Consider the following 16,245-nt stretch of genomic DNA (forward strand, 5'->3'; position numbering starts at 1 on the left):
GACATACTTAATAAAAATGAAAGTATAGACTATTCCTCCAGCGTCAGTGCATGCTGCATGTCACTTATTACTGCTACTGCAACCAACGCACAGTGGTCTGAAACCCATTTTTAGCTGGCCATTTCTAAAAACAAAAAAAAACTACATTTTAGTGTTTATTTATTTTTGTTATAGTATTTTGATGGTAATTTAAGAAAATTAAGTGATTCATTTGATTATTGAACGTTATAGAACTGTTTGATTAGATATATATATATATATATATATAAATATTAATTAATTTTTTTCATACAATATAATATTATTGTATAAGAAAAACGATTCTGACCGAAAATTGTCAGTCAGCCTTTGATATTACTATTTGATTATATTATTGAGAATAAAGCAATAATATAATATAATTAATATATTAACCTATTTACGTTGAGCCTTGTTTTAAATTTTCAATCCTTAGCTATAAAAAAATTAACATTTTATAAATTTTTAATTACAAAATAATTATTAAATTTTAAATTTGATAAATTTTGTCAAAATTCGAACTTTAAATGCTTATAAAATAATAGGCCCTACGTATTTTTAATATTTTTCAACTGCTATTGTAACATTATTTCAGGAGCCTTGCATTACATTTTCACGTTTTTTTAACCAACAAATAAAATGTTATTGGTATTTATAGAAAAAAAAACTAAAAAAATTTAAAACTGACAATGTCCGTAAACAGCTCAAAAAGAGTCAAATTATTTTATAAATTTTATCGTGTATAGAAAATGCTAATATAAACATTCAGAGAAATTTTCAAGTATCTACAGTCATTCATTTTTTAATTACAACAAAATAAGAAAATCGTTACATGAGAAATCGAGTGAATATAAAATGTTGTAAAAATATCAACTTCGAACGCTTTTAAAAATTTAATTTTACTTTCTTGTAGACATTTTTTATACACAAATTTATGAGGAATCTTGTATTACATTTTCAAATCTTTGGTTTAAAAAGAAAATTTTTTATGAATTTCTAACTCAAAATAATTTGCAAATGTTCGTCATTTTTATGTATTTTGTCAATATTTGAACTTTAGAAGCTTATAAAAAAAATGTTGACTTTGGATTTTTAATTTTTTTCATCTGCCTTTAAAACAATAACCTAGGAGCCTTCTATTAAATTTTCAAGCTTTTTTAACCAACAAATAAAATTTTATTGATATTTATAGAAAAAAAAAACTAAAAAAAATGTCCGTAAACAGCTCAATTTAAGTCAAAATATTTGGAAAATGTTATGGTGTATAGAAAATGCTAATATAAACATTCAGTTAAAATGTCATGTACCTACAGTTATTTGTTTTAGAGTTGCACCAAAAACCAAAATCGATTTTCTCAAAAACAGATTTTGCGTAAAAAATCCCGTTTTTCTTTAATTTTTCTTTTGTTTTTCACGTCGCTTTTGAAAACTACTGGAAAATTTTTACTTTTTATCCCCCAAAGTACCAACTACATTCACTTTCCTAACAGAAAAGTTACTGTATACTTTATCGTCTTATCCATTATCAACCGGAAAATAATGGTATTAAGGTACGATTTCGATAAGATTATATTATAAGACTATTAAAATAATACTTTTAAACTGAACGTGTTATTTGTTTTTTCATTTATAAACGTTCGCATGCACGAGTATAATTTTCGCTTTAGTTTGATTTTTAAGCATTTATTTTTCCCTACACTTGCATTTGAAATGACGGATGATCAAATCGATAAGTTATTTTTTAAATTTAATATTGTTTAACTTGTATTACTGATATGCCTACAATGCCAATAAGTTAGGTATTTTATCATATTTTAATTTTCTAAGAAAAATGTTGATCTCTTTATACACATCAATAATTAAATAATTGTAATGTAATATTTTCCCAACATCCGTAACATATCTGTACTTTGTTTAGTTAATGTGACTTCCCTAAGAGAAACTTACAATCGGGATCTAATCGAAGTTATTCGAGAAAGAGTATTGTTGACGTGTATATTTTATCTCCAATAATTTGTAAACGATTCGCTCGCGATAGCGAGCACTATGTAATATATAATAGTATAAGAAGTCTAGTGTCAGTATGCGTTCGACTGCCAATCACCGCTTAAATAAAAATATTTTACCTACTTCAAAATAAACCGAGTATATTATATTCTTATACTAATAAAATTGTAACTAATTTTCAAGCCCCCCCCCCCCCACCATTGAAAATCCTGCGTACGCCACTGATGTATACTATTTGCTATTCACACTATATTATAATATAATACCAATAATATGTCAAGCAGTCGCCCAACTACCCACCCACGACCCACCCCAAAATCATGTGTATCCGTCGATACACATGAGGTATAGGATAGCCGCCACTGCTGGTCGGATCGCGCATGACATAATATGTGTTGGCCGATCGTCGTTACTATTATTTTCATGTACGTGGTGCTTGTGGTAATAGTGTCGAAATATCTTAACACTTTTCTTGTGTCGTGTTCACTGTTCAGATGAGTGATCGGACGATATTATTGTCCCGCGGGCGATTGACACTTATAAATAATTATAATACACGTATATTATAGTGGTGTGCGTGCGTTATACTCTGGCACTACCGTAGGCTACATTATAATTGTGTTACGATTGTTGCGTAATCTGCTCCATAACGGTCGGGTATCGTTATTAGTTATTATTATTGTAAATCCATGGTGTGCTAAAATTCTCATACTGTCAAATCTTTTTTATTATATTATTATTTAATGTGAATTATTATTACTGTCGACATTCACATAATATACGTATCTGAGACCGGTCCGTTAGGGAATTTATAATAAGAGGTCTGTAAAAACAGTATTGCCGTATGTATGTACTTATTATAATTTATATTTGATTGTCGTCATATGTAAAAATATATCTTATATTATCCTTATCCGAAGTGTGTGATCTATTATTCATATTATTAAATACACTTAACCTTAGAGACGAGTAAACGTTGTGGTGTATAGTATATCAAATCTAAGGAGATCTAATACTATTGCTAAACACTAATAATATGAAATAAATATTTATTCTTATGAATGTGTAATTTTTTTTTACTTTTTGTTTGCTGTTTTAATTTTATAGTGGGCCATACTATTATTAGTATTTATTACAGTTTTTTATATAACTATTAATTAAAACATTTTCAAATTTTTTGATGAATTTAAGTTTACATATATTTATTTTTGTACCCTGATACATACGGTTCTGTACATAATTATTTTAAGAAACTTATAATTCTTCATTAGATGGAAATCTATGAAATGCTAAAATTGGATTTAATTTCCCTGTATTGTAACAATATTTTGTTGAACATGACTTTTTAGAACACATTTTTTTAAGTTTTTATAATATACAAAACAAATATTGCTCTTTATACCTACGAAAAATAGTCATTTTTGTTTACAGCCACTTAACATTTTGGCCGTATTTATTATATGAATAGCCTAGGATATAGGCAAACATAGTACAATTGAGGGCTCCGTCTGTCACTGCTGATTATCATTGAGTAGATTAAACCCCAATTTTTAATATGAAAATTATCAAAACATTTTTATTATTGCAGAAACCGGACAGGATTTGCATACCATAGGTACTGAAATATAGTCCAAATTGTAGACGGGACGAACTGTAGTTAAATCAAAAACGAATTAAAACTTATGAAACGTATATCAAAAATTTTAGTATCTTACACCCTATCTTTTGGTAAAAAAATTAGGTAAAAATATTAATTATTGCAGAAACGGGACAGGATTCCACCGCCAAGGGTGCTGAAATATTGTTGAAATTGTAGATGGGACGAGCTGTAGTTAGTTCAAAAAGGATTTAAAACCTATAAATTATATAATATCAAAATATTAAGTAGGTAGATTAAATCCCATCGATTAATATAAAAATCAGCGAAAAATATTCATCATTGCAGAAACGGGACGGGATTCCACCGCCACGGGTGCGCGTAATTAGGTCAATATTTTGACGGGACGTTCTATAGTTAATTAAAAAATGAATTAAAACTTATGAATCGTATAAGAATAATTTGAGTATATTATACCTTATCTTTTGGTAAAAAAATTGGGAAAAAATAAAAATTATTTCAGAAATGGGACGTGATTTCACCACCACAGGTGCGTGTAATTAGGTCAATATTTTGACGGAACGAGCTGTAGTTAATTCAAAAATGAATTAAAACTTAATATGAAACGTGTATCAATAATTTGAGTATATTATACCCTATTTTTTGGTAAACAAATTATGATAAAATCTATGGTACTATGAGGTATTGCATATTATAATTTATCCACTATTATTATTAGTTATAAATTATAATCAATTTAATACATAAAAGACACAACATGGTTACGTCTGACTATGTCTTTATTATTTCTAAACCGTTCATCTCATTGCGATAAAATTTGGTACAGAGATGGATTAAACATTGGGAAAGGAGATACATTTAGTCACAAAAAAAAAGGTAAATGAAATGTTCAACACGGGGATGTTCTTAAACAGAAATTTTGAGATTATTATTATTATTTTTTTTGTTTATAAATGGTTGCTATTGGTTTTAATAATAATTTTTATTATTAATAATACGATAAGCCTGTGTATTTTAGTACAGAATGTATAGAATTCGATCCACAATTTTTGCATTTTTTGATACTTTAGAGCACCGTTTCTTATACTGTGTTCTTGTGAAATTAGGGGTTCCACAATTAAAGTGGACATAATAAACGGTACCACTGGTAAAAAGTTTAAGAAACGCTGCTTTATAGTAAAACTTTACACTTACGGACGCACCCGCGGGGTCTGCGATCTACCGCAGGTAGGTACTGCTCGCATAATCACAAAAACCTAGCAATAACAACGCATTGCCGTGTCCAGTTAGTATTATATATTATGGACTACGCAAAGATATATTTATGTATACAATTTGAAAACGAAAATAATTATTATATTAATAAATTGTCGATTGAGTGCCATATTAAATATTTAATAATAATAAAAACTTAATACGAACAATTTTACATATAGCTAGGCACCACTGTTTTACCGCAGGTACCTATCTTTATTAATATTGACATATTTCAATAATAATATTCGATTAAAAATAAAATATATAACATGACATGTATCAATTATTATAATTTATAGGTATCTACTGTATACAGAGCCGTGCCGTTACGATTTGGCGCCCGGGGCAAAATTAAAAATATTCGCCCCCTATTTTATTTATCATTAATCATAATGCGTTTCATTCCTATTTAATTTAATTTCATATGTAATCGTATCATAAGAGCGTATCATATATAAGTATCATATAGTTAAAACTTAATTTTTCTGGACTTTATTGAAGCAAAATCTTCAATGACGTCTTCAAAATCAATGCTTTTTGTTATTTCATGCTCAATTGATAATATTGCAGAATTGGTTAATCTGTTTTGCGACATGGTTGACCGTAAATACGTCTTAGTAAGTTTCAATTTACTAAAAGAGCGTTCCCCGGAAGCGTATGAAATAATCGTGGCGCAACAACACGCAGTTGACGTCGAGACGGTGTCACAAGCCCCGGGCCGCACTCGATCAGCTTAGCAGCAGCACACAAAAGTAAAGGCCACCTGGGTATACAGAAAACCACGAGGTTTCGGGCAGCCAAGACGTCGCGGCACCAACGCTCAACCGAAGTTATCGATGTAGGTATATAGCTGGTCCGCTACGAAAACGCACTTTCAGCTCGGCCACGCACACGGTAAAACAATTGCTTTCGATAATCGACCACTCGTCGCACACGTGGTAGCGACGCGCATACAAACTTGAGGCACGGCGACGCGGACAAAGGCGTCGTGCCAACGGTTCGGAAAAAAAAAAAAAAAACAAAGAGCGCGCAGTCGCCGAAGCTGGGCTGGCGTCGCCGTCGTGCGATCGAAGCGCTAGAACACCCAGGCGGCTTCGAGAATGTTTGGCGCAGCTTGTGGTCAAGTCGGCGGGCGCGAACCGGTGGTTCGACAGTCCGCGTTCGAACAGTTTGGCTTATATCTACGTTTATTTGTGTATATTTATTTTTGTGTGCTTTATGCATAATGTAATGCGTTAAGCTCGAAAATATCCCTGCTACTAATTTGATACTCCAACCGAATGTTTGATATAGTATTGATATATTTAATCCTGCGTTGAAACATGACAATAATATTTTCCAGATGAAAATCAATCCCAAACAACCACTTACGACATTTCCAAACCCGGTAAAAAAAACCCCACATCTTTTTGAAATGTTCGTCTACGATCTTAGTTATAATATCACCACCAATAAAGAATTTAATCCTTTTTCATTGTTTAGACTCTAGATTCTAGAGTTTCGTACCCCATGGTTTGTCTTGCCAAATTATTTTGAGCCGCATTGGCATTAATTGGGAACATAAGATGTTGTTGCAAAGCGTTCATGGAGTCCTGGTCTTATAATCCAGACGACATCAAGTTTACTGGACTTTTGTATATCCAAGTCCATTTTGTGCCTGGCTTTAGCGCTTGTGGTATTTTAATTTATCTACTTGTATGTGCCATTCCTAACGATAAGCCCCCGTGTTCATATGTCGATGGAAGTAGTTCGTTGCAATCAATTTCAGTGCCATATTGTTCCAATACGTGAGTTTTTGGTCCCATAAAGTATGTCTTATTATTATATCGTACCGGCAATTCATTGTAGCAAGTATTTGGTCGTTCAACTTCAACGTCAACAGGAGTGCATCTGAATAAATATATAACTTCTCCTCCTGTCATCGCACTTAAGCCGGGACCTCCATCCATTTCATAAGCAAACTCCGACAAACTGTGTGGAGCCATCGATAGTTATTGTTTTAAAATATTTCTTTCCAAAACTGTTTCATAAGTATGTCAGTGTACATTGAGGTCACCGTCGATCGTAGAACATTTTCAATGTAAACAAATTTTGTATTTACATATGCCATTAGATCAGTTCTATACGGTGATAATGTTTTCAAGAAAAAATAGTTCATGAATATTGGGTCCACCAGTATATACAACTGTGTGTGTTCGGTTTGAATGACCAGAATTTCACAAGCAAATGTTTTTTAAATTTTTTTTAAGGCAAAAACAATTTTTTCTGTTTCAACGATATAGGTATGTATGAGATTTATAAGAGTTTTCGTTTTGAGGTTTCGAAACTATTAGCGACGCTGGTCCGTCATAAAGCACGGCAAACTCATGAGTATCACAGTCATACTCGTTATTATTCCATATAACTTCTCCCTTGTAAGAGTCTATTCCGTACGCATGATTAAGCTTAAATCGAGTTCCTGTTGGCATAATTGATATATTTTCTTTATTATTAGCCATTGATATGCCATCCAAAAGTTATATTGTAAGTTTTGCTTGCACGACAACATTTGTCCAAGAACCTTTGTCGGTAGTATAACCGAGACCTTCGCAGCTTCCTTCCCTGTCCAATAAACCAACTACAGTATTAGACGCAATATTCGAGTCATTGTTTTTCAATACAAAAACTCTTCCCATTGGGGATTGATAAATACGTTTTTGGTGCATTTCTGCACATTTAACGCTGCCTAGTGATAACTTCCGTGAAAAAACCTCCTTCTACCATTTGAGCGTCATCAAACATTGAACATTTCATTACAATATAGTCGATGGTGATCATACATGATTTGTATCCAATATTAAAAACTGCAGCTTTTTGTAAAAGTTTTATTCTTTGAACTTTATAGAATTCGTTGGTGGTGGAGGATCGCAGTAGTCACTAGTAAGCTATTCAATGATGCCATTTATATTTATATGTGGTCCCGTACAGTCATATGATATAAAGGCCATTACCTGTGAAATTATTATAAACAGCAATACTTGCATTTTAATATTTATAATGCAGTAGGTATTGTACATTTTCACCTGTTAAAAAAAAATTTAAAAAAAGGTGAGTAAGTGGATGTCACTCTGCTGTACAGTAGGTTGCAAGTGGGTCACTGTAATGGATGGTGTTAAATTTGAATTCAATGATATAATATCATTGTATAAGAAATACGTTTCTGAGCGAAAACGGTCAGTCAGCCTATGATATTACCAAGTAAATTTGATGATATTATTGTGAAAAAAGTAATTTATATATAACCTATTTACATGGAGCCTAAGAGCTTTGTTTTCAATTTTCAATCCTTAGCTATAAAAGTTGAACATTTTATAAATTTTTAACTACAAAATAATTAATAAATTTTAAATTTGATAAATTTTGTCAACATTTGAACTTTAAATGTTTATACAAAAAAATTGTGCTTATGTATTTTTAATTTTTCAACTGCTATTAGAACGATATATCAGGAGCCTTATATTCAATTTTCACGCTTTTTTACCCAAGAAATAAAATTTTATTGATGTTTATAGAAAAAAAAAATAAAAAAAAGGTGGATAAGTGGATGTCACTCTGCTGTACAGTAGGTTACAAGTGGGTCACTGTAATGTGTTGTATTCAATTTCAATTCAATGATATAATAACATTGTATAAGAAAACGATTCTGAGCGACGACGGTCAGTAGGTCTATGATATTATTAAGTATATTTGATGATATTATTGTGAATAAAGTAATTTATATATTATAATTTATTTACGTGGAACCCTGTTTTGTATTTTTAAATCCTTAACTATAATAGTTTAACATACTGTACATTTTCAATTTGATACATTTCGTCAAAAATTGAAGTTTAATTGCTTATAAAAAAAATTTGTGCCTATGTATTTTTAATATTTTTCAACTTCTATTGTAACAATATATCAGAATCCTTGTATCAAATCTTCACGCTTTTTGGCCAAACTAAAAGATTTTTTATTGATATTTATATGAAAAAACTCTAAAAATGGAAAATTGAAATTGTCCATTTATAGCTCAAAAAGAGTTTAAATATTTTCAAAATTGTATAGTGTATAGAAAATGAAAATATAAACATTCAGTGATATTTTCATGTATTTACAATTTATAGTTTCCGAACACTATTGGGAATTTTGAATTTTAACCTCGCGAGTGCACCAACTAGATTCACATTCCCATCGAACAAGATACTGTTGAAGAAAATCGAAGCAGTTTTACTGCCCCAAATGGTGGTGACAGACACACAAAATAAAAAACCCACATCATTGTTTAATCAATATATTCATCGCTCCGCTCAGAATCTAAAATTAAGGAAAAACGAGAATTTCTCGTAAAAACTGTTTTTGATAAAACCGATTTTCGACACAATTAATTTTGGTTTTTGGTGCAACTCTAAAATAAATCTTACATGACATTTTCATTAAAATTTTATATTAGACCCTGGCACCGCAAACTTAACATTTTGTTACAAAAATGGTTCCACAAATTAGTAACCAGTTCGTAATAATTCGTAACCACAAATTTGGAATTTGTAACTTAAGTATAACCGCCCAAAATCCATTTTCCGTTTGCGGGTGCCAGGGTCAGTGGACTCCAGCACCCGAAACTCGAAAAATCGACTAACGGGTCCGTAACGGTTCGAAACTAGCGAACGAACATTTGTTATGTCGTAGGTGTAGAAGCGGATAGAACACGTGCGGGTGCGATGTCCTCTTAAATATAATTTATTTTCATACATTTGTACAATGTTTTTCTATTTATTTATTTATTATTCGATTTTGTTTTCACGTTTTTTTTCATATACATAATATTATAATATGCATGTTAATATTTATTGATTAATATTACATTATATGGCTGTATATTATATATTATATTTATATACCTATATGTTATTTAAATTATTAGGAATTTAACACATATTATTTTCTCTAAATTGTCATTATTATATTATATCATACAATAAATACTTATTATATTTGTTTTATTTTTCGTAAATTATTTCAAATGTTGTGTTCTCTTCACTTAAAGCCGCTTGACGTCGGGTCTAACTGCGCCCAAATTTTTTATCCATATTAAAAAGGTATTATGTAAACTGCGCCCAAATTTTTATCCATGTTAAAAGGTACTTACAACTTAAGCTGTGCGCCGTTTGTAAAATATATAAAACTTTTGAATTATTAATGTCACTATGATTGTGTACTTTTGCAATTATATCACAGAAATTATATTGTTGTCTAAAAATACCAACACGTTATTGAATAGTTATTGCAGTTATACGGCATCTACTGATGGCTTATCAATCACTACATCCGGCATGGGGCTACTTAGTACATGTCGTATTCAGTTTAATCAGTGAAGTCACGATGGCCGAACAATTCGTTTCGCAGCGCGAAAAAAGCATGAAAATAATTGAAAAATTTAAATTTCGGAAAACTAATCGGCCTCTAAGTCCGGGTGAGGATAAGTGGTGATGTACAGTTAACACTTGCACAGTATTTTTAAAAACGGTAGGTGATGACGAAATAATCACTGAACAAAATTTAAACCATAGACATAAATCTTTAATTAACTATATTTTCCATTCTTCAGTTACCTACGCTACCAACGTTGTCGGCAATCCACTGAAAATGTATTGCATACCTGGTGATATCCGCTTCGCATATTGTCCGCCTACCTATGTGATTTTATGACTGATACCTAGACAATCAAATAAACCTATCAACTCTACACTTTTTAACAATTTTAACAACCAAAAGCAGCGGACAAACGGTAGGTGATCCTGGAGATCGTATCCAGCCTATCCATTTACAACGTTCGTGACGCTCAAACTCTTAAACATTCCCGCCAAAGCGGCAAATCTCTAATCCTTATCATTAATCCTTAACACAAATCCTAAACTTTCATCTTACAACCTTTGCGACTTTTATAATTCTAACTACATTTTCTCCAAAATCGGTACCCACTCTCAGCGAGTCCAACGGACCCCGAGTTTCACTTTGAGCTAGTACAATTAATATAATTTACGTGGAACCTTGTTTTAAATTTTCAATATTTAGCTATAAAAGTTGAACATTTTATAAAATTTCAACTACAAAATAATTATTAAATATTAAATTTGATAAATTATGTCAAAATTTTAACTTTAAATGCGCTTATAAAAAAAATTTGTACCTATATATTTTTAATATTTTTCAACTGCTATTGTAACATTATTTTAGGAGCCTTGCATTAAATTTTCACGCTTTTTTACACAGTAAATAAAATTAAATTGTTATTTATAGAAAAAATAACTAAAAAATTAAAAACTGACATTTCCGTAAACAGCTCAAAAATAGTCAATATATTTTCAAAATGTTATGGTGTATAGAAAATGCTAATATAAACATTTCATGTACCTACGGTCATTTGTTTTAGAGTTGCATCAAAAACGAAAATCGATTCTCGCGAAAACAGATTTTGCGTAAAAAATCCCGTTTTTCTTTAATTTTTCTTTTGTTGTTTCTTTTAGTTTTTTTTTTATTTTTTTTCTTATTGATTTTTTTTTGTGTCTGTATACGATAAGTAGTTAGAATTAGAATTAGAATTTATTTGCAAACAAAACAATTAATAGCACTTGAAAATATAATTATAATAGGTATCGTCTGCTCACCTTCTATAATTTATAAGCTGTGCTTGTGTAGATGGTGACGAGTTCTTAATATAGAAATTTAAATATTAAACATAATTATAAATAGACTAAAACAGAAAACAATAGGTTAATTTGAGAGAGAAAGAGAGAAAAAAAATAGTTTTATAATAATGAATGAAAACATAATAATGTCGGAAAATTGGTACGGTTGTTTTGATCGTGGAATATTGGTACGGTCGTTAAAAACCAGCGTTTCTTAAACTATGAAAAAAACAATCTTAAATTAGATAAGTACTGCATGAAATTGTAGGGAAGTATTAATCTAATCTACAACGACAAATGACAATATCGATAACGATGAATAAAGATATTGTATAGGTTTCATGCGACCTAGTGCAACTGCAACGTTCAACTTATTGCCACGTGTCCACAATTTTCAATTCTTATTTTTGTTAAAATGGAAAGTTTTAAAACTGAAAAGGGAAATAAATTAATACCGTACAAGAATTATTCGTATGTAATTTTAAGAAAAAATAATAATACTATTAGGTGGAAATGTTCACAAAATACAACATTAAAATGTCCGGGAAAAATTACAACGAATTTAAATAAACCCGTAAGTTTTAAATTAGTAATAATTCATATTATTGTATCTATTGTATTGTAATGTATTATTATTAATTTTATTTTAGTATATAAACTATTCAAATATAGTGCCTCATAATCACACTTCAAATAATAAAATTGAGGAAATAATTGTTATTAAACATAATATAAAAAAAAGAGCCTTAGACACACGAGAAACTCCAAGTCAGATGGTTTCATCCATCATGCACAATATTTCTGGTTAGATGATAATTTTTTTTATTAAATAAATATTATTATTATTAATTTTTTTTTAATATTTTATGGCTGTAGAAGATACAGCGGTAACACTGGGAAATTTGTCTTCCATAAAACGTAACATACGAAATTACCGACATAGAAAATTTCCCGATGAACCGTTAAATGCAAATTGTTGTCTTCCTGAAGAGTGGAAAACTACGATGGGTGCTGAACCTAAGCCATTTTTGATTTTTGATAATAAACAAGCTGATTCACGAATTTTGATTTTTGCCTCTAATTTCGCTTTAAATGTTTTGTCTTGCGCGGAAACTTGGTTTATGGATGGAACTTTCAAACGCTCATCTACTATATTCCAAAAACTTTATGTTATACGAGGAAAGTATAAAAATCAAATATCTACTTGTGTGTATGCATTTTTGCCTAATAAGTTAAGAAGTACGTATATCAATATTTTACAACAAGTTGCTATTAATTGTCTTCAAACTTCAAACAATCCAAAACCAAAATATATCGTGATGGATTTCGAAATAGGAGCTATAAGTGCTACTAAACATGTATTTGGTGATAGTGTGCAGGTTAAAGGATGTTTTTTTCACTTATGCCAGTCAATGTGGCGAAAAATTCAACACCTAGGTCTAAGTTCTGTTTATAAAAATAACAAAAATATCAGAATAAATTGCAGTGTGATTAATGCTTTAGCTTTTTTACCTCTCAATGAAGTATCCAGTGGAATGGCTTATTTGTACACAATAATTCCTATAGAACTATTGTTAGTGGCTAAATATTTTGATGACATCTATGTCAGTGGTACTAGCGGTACCCCAATGTTTTCTCCAATTTTGTGGAATGTATTCGATGTCACATTGAACGGTGGTGATAGAACAAATAACTATTGCGAAGGGTGGAATAATTATTTTAATAAGCTTGTAGGAACAAGCAACCCATCATTTTGGGTTCTACAATGTATTCAACAAGATGAATCTACGATGCGAATTGAAAGTATACGGCATGAACAACCTAATAATTTAACATCTCGAAAAAAAAATTAAAATATGCTTCCCTTCAATATAAACTTCATGAAACTATTACCAGTTACGTAAATAAAGAAATTACAATGGATATTTTTTTAAATATCATAGGGAAACTATTGTGAATTTATATTTAATTTTGAATTATTATGAATTATTTAATTTTGGACACATTTTTTGACTATCATATTACTATTATGAATATATATTTAATTTAATTTTAATATATTATTATTACTATATTATTAATATTAATTGTGAACATATATTTATTTTAATTTAATTTTTTGAACCACTGAAAATAAAATATTTTATAGTACCAATATTCCGCCTATTTCATTTCTTTTGTTCAAAACACAATCACCGTACCAATTTTCCGTTTACCGTAACACACTACTAAAGGGGAATACGATTACGCGCATTGGGTATTAAACTAGCAACAGCTGTTCTTTAAGAACCCATTCCGACATAATTGAGAATCGCCGTGAAATACAAACGAAAGGTACAAATGTTTTCCAAAAAATATTTATATTTTTTTTTATTTGTTCACAGATGCGCGTGATTCTCAATTTTGATTTCCGGTAACATATCTTCAAGGTCAGTAAATATTAATATTAAAAAATAGAATAATAAATCACGAATAACATTTGGGATGAACGGTGGATTATTAATTATATCCCGATCGTGAACCTCAACTGTTAATTGTTTAATGTTTATATTTTACACTTGCTTGAATGCGTACTGCCCGAATCAAAATTGAGAATCAAGATTTATTAAGATTCTGTTTGTATTGATATGATTAAATAAATGTTTTATTTTCCCAATTTTTTGATTAAAATATTATTTCTTTTAAGTTTTTATATTGTCAGTTGGCCAACAAAGTATTATTTTATAAATCATATACTTAAAATGTTTATATTATGATATTTTTCTGTATAATATATACAATTTTAAATAATACGATTTTTAAGTATTATTCAATGATTGTTGATATAACATTTTTTTCTATTGTTCTATTAACAAGCATGATCAAACCTTTTATAAGCATTTGAGTTTTAAATTTAAATTGATATTATTACAAATATTTGGTACTTTGAAATGTCCCAATATTGTCCATTAGGGTTGATACTATAATAAAAAAAATGTGCAGTATGATATAATATATTTGTTGTAATATAAAATTGTATACATTGAAAAAAAATAAATATAATTGTACCTAATAATATAACTTTTTTAGGATGTATAATGAAAAAACAAATATATTATTAATTGTTTATAGAGTATTTTATAATTTCACTTATATATATTATGTATATAATAGGTAGATATTTAGGATATACTACTTATACCATTATATTAAATGTTAAACATTTTTAAAATAAAAATAAAACATAATATTGTAGCTAATACCCTTTTTTAAATTGTAAATAGAAAAAAATAATAATATATTATTAATTATAAATAATATTAAAAAAAAGACATTGTAGCTATATAATATCTCCTTTTTAGCACAATAAGTATTGAAAAAAAGTATATTTTAATGTACCTATAAGAAGTTGTAATTGTTTATAGAGTATATTATTGTACTCATACAGGGTGATTCTTTTATCAAACAACACTCATTATTTGAAAAAATATTGACTTTTTTTTCAAAACTGTAGATTTACACTTGAATTGTATATTTTTTTAATATTTTTTTATATTTTTCACTATTCTTTTTATTAATTATGACGTTCAAATTTTCCTTTTTCGTTAATCCGTTGATGAGATATTGCTCCTCATAGTTGGGTGGTATTGGGAGGTAGTTATTGTGTGTAAGTATGTTATACCTCGCTAGTATAATAAATAGTGTTTCACATCCAATTATAACAAATAAATTAATTTTCAATTCTGAGCAGACCGAGTTAGTAATAGGCGGTGACCGGTGGGGAGGGCTTCCGGGGGTTTAGCATCCCCCCTCCCAAAGTCTGTCAAGCCCCCTCTTTTATTAGCTGTGTAGGATTAAAGCCCCCCTACTCACATTTATGTTAATAATGTTAACCCCCCTGAAATGTTAATGGATTTCCGACTATGGAGTTAGTACTTTTGAGAGGTAAAATCCGAAAATTCCCAGGACATTTTAATTATAATCGTGAAAAAGAAATATAAATTAAGGAAAAAACGGGTATTTTTATAAATTTTAATAGGTACCTTCCACTGGTTTTAAACAAAACTGACATTGTTTTCTTTTTTGTGTAGTTTGAAAGCTACCTCAGTCATAATATGACGTTTTCGATTTTATGTAGGTAGTTTTTTATACTTGTTATGTCAATATTTTTGCTTGGTCAAATAGTTGAAAACATTTTATACAAGATTGCTCATAACTCATAATTTGATCACGTGATTATACAATTCAAAAATTATCGAAAATTCATTGTCAAGGTATAATTTTAAAAAACCATTTAAAGTTAGAATTTTGACGAAATTTGTAAGTCATGAAAATTTGCATAATATTTTGATTTATAAATTCGTAATAAATTGTTCTTTTATCTCTAAGATTTGAAAAGTAATACAAAATTCCTAGTTAAGATATTCCACCTATAATAAAAATAAGTTTACCGAAAATTCACTTTCATTTTTTATAAGCGTTATAAGTGGACATTTTTTCGATATTGGTTATTAATTTCTAATAAATCGATTTTCGATAAATATGATAAAATTTTCAAAATATTTTGTCACCTTTAGAACTATATAAGATACCTATAGACAGTTGAAATTATCAATTTTTTAAATTTATTTCTATTAATGTTTAAAAAACTTTTTAAGT

Source organism: Metopolophium dirhodum, chromosome 1, assembly GCF_019925205.1.
Source record: "Metopolophium dirhodum isolate CAU chromosome 1, ASM1992520v1, whole genome shotgun sequence".
Classification (NCBI taxonomy): Eukaryota; Metazoa; Arthropoda; class Insecta; order Hemiptera; family Aphididae; genus Metopolophium; species Metopolophium dirhodum.